The sequence below is a fragment of the Austrofundulus limnaeus genome, unplaced genomic scaffold, assembly GCF_001266775.1.
Source record: "Austrofundulus limnaeus strain Quisiro unplaced genomic scaffold, Austrofundulus_limnaeus-1.0 Scaffold497, whole genome shotgun sequence".
NCBI lineage: Eukaryota > Metazoa > Chordata > Actinopteri > Cyprinodontiformes > Rivulidae > Austrofundulus > Austrofundulus limnaeus.
Window position 1 is genome coordinate 171,657 of NW_013952899.1, and position 8,593 is coordinate 180,249.

An 8,593-nucleotide genomic window follows, 5' to 3' on the forward strand; every position below is an offset into this window, starting at 1 on the left:
ATGTATCGGGAGCGTGAATGGATTGTGTTGTTATTGTATGTCTTTGAGTGAATGAGTGTGAGGATGAGGGTGGGATGGTATGAATGTGTTTGTGTATGATTGGGAACTTGTCAGGCTGGGTTTTTACTGCCCCTCTGTCATATAGCTGGGTTTTTACTGCCCCTCTGTCATATAGCTGGGTTTTTTACTGCCCCCTCTGTCATACAGCTGGGTTTTTTTACTGCCCCCTCTGTCATTCAGCTGGGTTTTTGTGCTTTGCACCCCTGCTGCACTGCTCCCTTGTGGGATGAGCCCCTCCCTGCCAGCGTGCTTGGGGCCCTCTCTGTCTGGGGCTGGGCGCCTGGGCGTTTGTCGGCTTGGCCCGGTGACTGCCTGGGGGTGGGGGGGCTCGGGTACTCTGATCCTGTTGGGCCGTGGCCCGGGGGGTGAGGTCCTCGGGGCCCGGTCCTCTGTGCCCTTGCCTGGATCTGCCTTGGTGCGGCGGGCTCCGGCGGGGGCCTGTGGGTTTGTCGCTGCCGCCCCCAGGGGTTTCTGCATGTGGCTGCCCGTGGGGCTCTTCTGGTTCCCGCCTGTGTTCCGATCTGGGGGGTGGGTGGGTGGTTCGTCCTGCGAGGGTGGCTCTGGGGGCTCTGTGCTCAGGGTCGCTCTTGGGGTCTCGGGCTCTGGCTCCCCTCTTTGTCTGCCTCGGTTCTTGGGGGCTGGATCTCGGGCTCTTCACAGTCACTATTAAATATTCTATTGGAGAAACCTTGGATAGGTATGCATGCTCACAACACACAAGGGGGTGTGGGGATGCATTTGTACGTATAATACATACAGGCATGTATGTAGATGTGGGTGAAAATGTTAGTATGTCATTATGTGTATATATTCAATTAAATTCAATTCAAAAATACTTTATTGATCCCAGAGGGAAATTAGGTGTTGTTGTAACTCATTTAACTAAAGAGTTATTGTAGCTGCTGATGGCTGTGGGCAGGAAAGATCTTCTGTTGCGGTCTGTGTTACAGTGAAGTTGAAGAAGCCTCCGACTGAAGACACTTTGTCTTTCTATGACAGTCTGATGAAGAGGATGGTCAGGGTGGTCCACAATGTTCTTGATTTTATGTAAAATCCTTCTTTGCACCATCATCTCCAGAGATTCCACAGTCGTCCCAGAACAGAAYCAGCCTTCTTTATCAGGTTGTTTAGTCTTTTTAGGTCCCTGGCTCTGACGCTGCTGCCCCAACAGATGATGGCAGAAGGGATGATGCTCTCAACAACAGACTTATAGAAGATCTGCAGCATCTTGCTGCAGACATTGAAGGATCTCAGCTTCCTTAAGAAGTACAGTCTGCTCTGTCCTTTCTTGTAGACTGCTTCACTGTTGAGTCTCCAGTCCAGTCTGTTGTCTGTGCGGTTATTGGTGGGTGTGGAGTTGGATGTTGGGGGGGTGTCTTGTGGTCTTATTGAGTATATTTCATGCATTTATAGTTTCAGCTCTTTTCCCTTTTCTTATTTTCTTTCTTGTCTTCTCACTTAAAAAAGTCACTGATGATGAAGAAATAAATAAACTAAATAAACTAATAATATTTGGTTTCGTTTTCTACTGAAGTGACAAAAAAGGCATTCAAATCCATCCTCTTTAGATCTATTTGTGAACAGACGTTTTCAACGGCAAAGTTCAACAAATTCAGACACAGATCCTAATGATCATCTCTCTGCTGTTCTTTGCATCACCACCTCAGACATTCAGACAGATTTTTAATATTAAAGCCCAAGGAGACAGACTGGAAATTTCTCACTGTACAAGCAAAATGAACTAAAAAGCATTGAAGTGCCTGTGACATGCCTATCAATCCAATACAACAGTCAAAGAAAACACATTTTTATATTAGAAACCTTGCATAAAACATGATTTTTACCCATTTGGTCCCATAACTGGCATATTTTCTTTTGAACTTGGATCAGCCAAAGTGAAACAGGAAGTGACATCAAAGGGGAACTATTTAAGAAAGAGACCTCTGTGGTCTTTGTTTATTGAAGTTATATTATTTGAACTCTGACTAGTCTTCATCTCGCTTTGAAAGTGACTCAAAATAATCTAAAGAAACATCGGATTGTTCGCTACAGTCTGTGTCCGCCATTTTTTCAATGCTCTAAACCAGGGATGCCCAAACATTTTCACTGAGAAGGCCAACATTAAAATCGATGTGAGGGTCGCGGGCCAAATGCAATAATATAAGAAATGCAAATACTTCTTACATAAACTTGTTTTATTTTTATGATTAAGCTATAGGAGCCAGTGTGGTTGCCTACATTTTTTTTTAGCCCATGGAGATGGAGAAAATTCAATGTATGCAAAGTCAATGCAATGTCAGCGAAGGCTCATGAAACTATTCATAATTTAAAAATTGGGTATATGGGGTCTTTTAAAGTGTGAAAATCTAGATATGGGCTTAAATGTAATCTAAATGTCTCTTGTAGTTACTTGAATTTTATATTCAATCTGAACATAGTTACAATCTAATAACCAGGACAACTGTTGGTGGGCCAAATCAAATGGTTTGGTGGGTCAATTTTGGCCCACGGGCCCCACATTGGGCACCTCTGCTCTAAACCAAGCAGACATTCCCCTTTGACATCACTTCCTGGTACTTCAAATGCAAATATCTCAATAACTGTTCATCTCAGCAGCGGGAAATTATTTTTGCACTGTGTTACTGATGTTATCTTTCCAATAATGCCTTTATATTTATTTTAAAAATTTCATGTCACAGGCACTTTAAAAGCACTTACTGCTATTTTTTTTATCATTTTGATACCATGTTGCAAAACAGTTTTTGTATTTGTGAAAACTGCCATGTTAAAATTTAATCAAAATATATAATATACTGATTTTAACAATGGGTGAAAAAGTAAGCAGAATTAAGTATAATTTATTGTTGGTTTCGGCTCTTCAACATAGCTCAAGTATCCCATGTGGCCCCCAGAAAAAAAAAAATTGTCCACCCCTGCTCTGCAGAGACACATTAGGTTGCTGGAACATTTTTCATGTGTTTTGCTGACTTAAAGAAGGCTTCCAGTCGTGGTCTTCATGGCGGCTTATGTGGGGTACCAATGAGGTATATACACACCTGAGGTATATATATGTATGTGCATGTATATGTATGGGTATGGAGTACCCTCCAATGAGGTATACCTCATTGGGGGGGTACTCTGAGAGTATTGTTTTTTGGGCCCCCTAAAAGTCATCCTGTCTCTGTAAAACAGGGGTGTCAAAATCATTTTCACGAGTTAATGGCCCTCAAAGGGCCAGTTGTAATTAACTTCCTTGTTTCGTGTTTAACTAAGACAGAACATGAAACATTTGTCTCGTATAGCTGAGCACCACTAAGAAACAATATCTGAGCTCTGTGTGGTATTTCCTGCATAGAAACAATGTTTTAACACATCCTACAGACATGTACAACTGACTTAATGTGAATTAAATATTGCAGATATACTATTAAAAGTAAACGTATGTTTTACTCTGTTGAGTTGCGGTGAGTAGCTGCCATCTTCAATTCTGAACTCTCCCACTTTTAGACAGAATTCGCACAGTTTAAATGTAGGTCTTGTAAGTGAGGTAGTACAAATGGGCTGTAGCAAAAGTAATAGACAAAAATGCAGCTAAATGTACATTTTTACACTGTGAATTTTGTCAGCGACACTGTGCAGCTCCACCTAGTGGTGGGATGCCGTCATTTCATGGGTAAAATAATCAACATGCATCATGGGAGATGTAGTTTATGGTCAATGCTGGCTCATTGGCGGGCCAGACACAAATTACCTGCAGGTCTTGAGTTTGACACGTGGCCTGGAAAGTCTGTCCATWAAATAATTGTTTATCCTGTTTGTGGAACACTGAACCAACTCTTTACTGTTGCAGGGACATGTGAGGGTGCATGTTTTCACGTGTTTTGTTGATTTGAAGGAGGCTTCCAGTCGTGTCCCTCATGGTGTCATGTGTGTGTGTGTGTGGGGGGGGGGGGGGGGGGCACTGTATGGCTTCTTCGGCCCCCCTACTAAGAGCCATCCTGTCCCTGTACAACCAAAGAGCAAGTTTGGTTGGTAAGAAATCAATAATAATAAATAAATTTTAAACCACACCAGAGTTGCTCTTAATCACAATTTTTCTTCATAGCTTTAATGGACGTCAACGAGAGTCCACAATCACTCAGAGTCATTCGTCCATCTTGAACTAAAAATTTGTCATGCAAGATGGATGGTTAATATGTATTCCTTCAAGGATTTTCAGGTCTTTAATTTAAAAAAATATCCCCGAAGTTTGCCTACGTGTCTTTGGAGACATTTGCTCTACGGTATGGCTGAAGATGGGATGAGTCAGGTTTATAGTTACATAGAAGAGGAGAGTCACTTCACTGCATTCGTCTGAAGAGTGGTTATTATATGTTGCGTAAAGTCTGGCATTAGGCAGGAGGAATGTGCTTCAGATTTCTTCTCTGGCAGCCAAAACCCCCTCACACAGTGGGCGTGATGGAGCACATATTCCTGTTTCTCTTGGCTACCAGACAAGCAGACAGAATGTGGGAAATTTACAAATGGAGACAAATTAAAACAGGCTAGGCATGATTTTGCACATAATTTTGCCACTTGTCAAAATACAACCCAGATCTTTTCTTCTCCCCCACTCTGACGCTGAAACCACACATTCTCTGGAYCCTTAGTCACCCTAACTTTAGCACTTCCACACGCAATATGAGAGGACGGAAAACAGTCTGAAGATCTTTGATATTACTGAGTGTAAAGACCAAATAGTTCAGTGGGAGAAAAGCAGCAAAACAAAGACAAGTCTTTTGTGCTAAGGCTTTAAACTGAGGTCATCTTTTGTTGGGAAATGATGTCACTACAGAACGTTACCCTCGATTCCACACTGTCTAAATGGCTCTCAGGTACTTCTGCACCAGTTTTTTTAGCTCAGTTTCTGTAAATATGACTGAATTAACACCATTCTAGTGTTTAAACTGTTAACCAGTTGTAGATGTATCCAATTATTACTTTCTGAGAGTTTGGTTAAAATCTGTTCAGGAGGTGTTTGAAACACAAGAACACTACAAGACCACCATCCACTTTCTCTATAGTGGCATCCTGTGCAGAGTCAACACAGAACAACCCCACACTGGTAGACCAAGCCGCAAAATGTTCTGAACATAGAGTGCAACCACCCATTGCTCAACACCTGTTATAAGACAGGAAGTACATATAAGGGTTCATTTATAATGATGCCTCTGCATTGCCTGACGATATCAAACCTATGATTTTCTCGCACCGCTGAAGATGAAGGAGAAGTATGTATCTGTCTGATAGCAAAATATTTCATAAAYATTTTGACATATTTAACAAAACCTTTGAAAACGAGTCACTAGCTTGACATCTGCTGCTGAATACCTTCTTATCTGGAGTTGATCCCATTTCAGACGGCCATCACAGCAGTTACAGACACAGAAATGACTACACCTCAGGCAATTTTACAGATACTGAGCTAACGTTTGGTGTGGTTGTAGCTGAGCATTTACTTAAAACAATGACATAAACTGTTAGAGTTTACCCTGTTTGTCTGTTAGCAAAATATCTAATGAACCACTGGACAGATTTAATCGAAACGTTCAAAAACTAATCATTAGATGTGCAAATATGACCGATTTTCTATTGGAGTCAACACAAATTAAGATGGTTGTCACAGCTGAGCTTAGCTCACACAAAAATGGCAAAAGCACAATGATTTTTTACAAATATTATGCACGATATATTGGCATTAATATCACAATCGGCCGATATTGGTCATTTTTTTAGAATACCTGTATCGGTCCAATATGTAAAACTGGGCCGATATTAACATCCGAYATTGATTTCCCACGTTTTAGCTTTGTTTTTTTGTTTTGGGAGGGAAGATGGTTGGTTGAGCGGCATCTGTTTGATCATGATAGTGATGCTGCGTAGCCAGGAATAACTGAAGCAGGATGTAGCACGTCAGAGGTCTGGTCGTTTATTTACGGTATCRGGAAAAGACCCAARTRTAGTTGTGCATACAAGTATAATATAATTTGTGTGTTGTGCAAWATCAATAAATATCAGTTATTGGCCATAATAGCAATAATTATATCGGACATCGATATCRGCTGAAATTTTCAYATCGTTGCATCCCTAAATAAATATTAGGTTAAATTTGTTTTGGTAGTTGCTGACAGTCATGAACAAGACACACTGTAAGTGTTAAAACATCATGCAAGATACTGCAGTATTGTGTGAGACTGCACGTTTTCTCTAAAACACTTCCATAAAAGGTGACGGGCGATATGCATTTCTTCAAGGCATGCTGAGTCTCGAATTTACACTGAAACACAGATTATAGATTTCAARTTTTTAGGCAAACATTTTGATCTTTTTTTCCTTTTCACAAGAACAACTGTTTGGTGTATTTTAAATCTGAAATGGTTGGATTATATAAAATGAYTCTGGAGGATGTGTGCAGATATGAAAATCAGGGTAAACTACAGATTTCGGTGATGATGTAAGCTTGTTGTTGACTTTCCCAGTCTGAATGACTGAGCAAAGGGTGGGGGGCGGGGCTTCGGTAATCCACAGCGAGTGGTGACTCGCCAAGCAAAAGTGAGGCATGGTGGGGGATGGGCACGTGAATGCTGTTATGACTGATTCGCGGCTGCCGGACAAACTTCTCGAGGCCTCGTTGTTTAAAGCTTCTCTCAACGTTTGGTTTTAACGGGCAAAAGCAGCGGCTTCCTGTTGGTGCGAAACGAATCTAAGGGAGCAGGCGTTTGCATTTAATCAACGCTGGAGAACGACTGTCTGCTTCTGCTAAACACGTGGAAGTGTTTGATGGCTTTTTGAAAATAGGTTAGTTACCATTACACCATTACGTCCTGATTTCCATTATATCATTATGTCCTACGTTCAGTAAGAATTAGCTGTGGTATTCACCGCACTGTAACGTAACAAACTTAGCCAAATACACATCGTAGCCCCATCGTCACGGGTTATTAATGTTTAGTTAGTGGCGCTTTGAAATAACAGTAGTTACAGGCAGCCCATTTTCTCCTGCCTGGTCATGCCACWGTGTCTGAAGCCGTTGCTGGCTTCTTACCGCCGGGCTTTAGCTTTAATGTTTTAACCTTAAAATAGCGCATCTGTGTGCGAAAACGACTAGTCTTGCAATGGAGTAAAGGGACAACATGGTCTGACTTTAACACGAGAGCGTGCGGAAGATATCATCTACTGAATGGTTTTATCCAAGTAGGTATGACATTGTAGCTACACTGTCATTAGCATAGCATGCTAGGCTAGGTTTAGCCAGCTAGTTAGCTTGTGTCCACAGTGGWAGCGGGCTGGCGACCTTACGGTTCTCGACATAACTGTCCTTAGRGAGAAACCAAACTAACAATGTTGTAAAAAAAATCACCATAAAAATAACTATTACAACCATCACGTACTGCTGTGGTGGTTGTGGAGTTGGGAAGCGGCGGCACCAGAAATGGCACCCCGCCTTGCCTGAATGTGGCATGTGTGGTGACGGACACAACCACCGCCATGCCGAGCTGATTCAACGCGCATGGTAGCCGCTAAACCTAAACCTGTCAGGCGTTCAGAGCAACAATAGTTTTCATCAAGTCGTTTATTGCATTAGCTAGCTAGCTTATCAAAACAGAGCCGTATTATTCAAGCTAGTAGCGAATTTGAGAAGAACCGAGGCCGCTTTCATTTCGCCGGTAAACCCGCGCTGTGACCGGTGACAGGTGTCCGCACACCATGATGACAATAGCTCTGGTTTTATGGGTCCAAGTGACTACTGATTGTAGTACTTGGAGGTATTCTAGTACAACAGGTTAAAGTACTCTGAGTCAGTCGTGGGCAGATAATCAGCAGAGAGGTGTACATAGTAAATACGTGGGAGTGGAGGATGTTGCGTTGCTCATCCCATTAYATTAACTTCTCAGTTTTTGACACTCAAAGTGTGTGTTGTGTTTAACCATATGGAGTTAAATACAGATATGGATTACACTTGTAAATGTTGCAACATACACATAACAGACAAGTTACGGGGTCTTTGACTTTATTTACGCATCAGAATTGAAATGTCAGCGAATATTTTAGACCTGAGCAGCTTTATGAAGCAAACATCCACATTTTAACTTTACCTGCTCATCCTCTCTGGGTTGCCAGTGTCCATGTCCAGCAGTCAGGGTGAGAGAGGTGGGGAGCATACTAGACATGTCTCCAGTCCATCACAGGGACAYATGGAGACAAAACAACCATTCACGCTCTCACTCACACTTGTGGACAATTTAGAGTTACCTTTGTGTGCTTTTTTTTTTTCTGTGGGAGAAAACCCACCTGTGCACAGACAGCWACTCCACCCAGAAAAATCTCAGACCAGTTTACAATCCTGCAACCTCACAGAGAGGTGACAGTTTTAAACAGATATTTATTTTATTTATTTCAAAAAAACCTTTTGAAGTTGTATCAGTGACAGCAACTATTAAATTATGAGAAACACTGTTATAAATGCGCCCCTCACTACTTTAAAGGGATCCCT

At 41.8% G+C, this 8,593-nt stretch overlaps 1 protein-coding gene across 2 annotated transcripts in view; it reads left to right on the forward strand.

Moving 5' to 3' along the window:
• Positions 1-6,657: 6,657 nt before the first annotated feature.
• The window catches only part of LOC106530177 (F-box-like/WD repeat-containing protein TBL1XR1), a gene marked incomplete in the record, with an annotated part of 34,949 nt that continues 33,013 nt past the window's right edge, over positions 6,658-8,593 (forward strand). The window contains 1 exon segment of one of the 2 annotated variants that reach the window (XM_014025760.1): positions 6,658-6,897. 2 annotated transcript variants of the gene reach the window in all.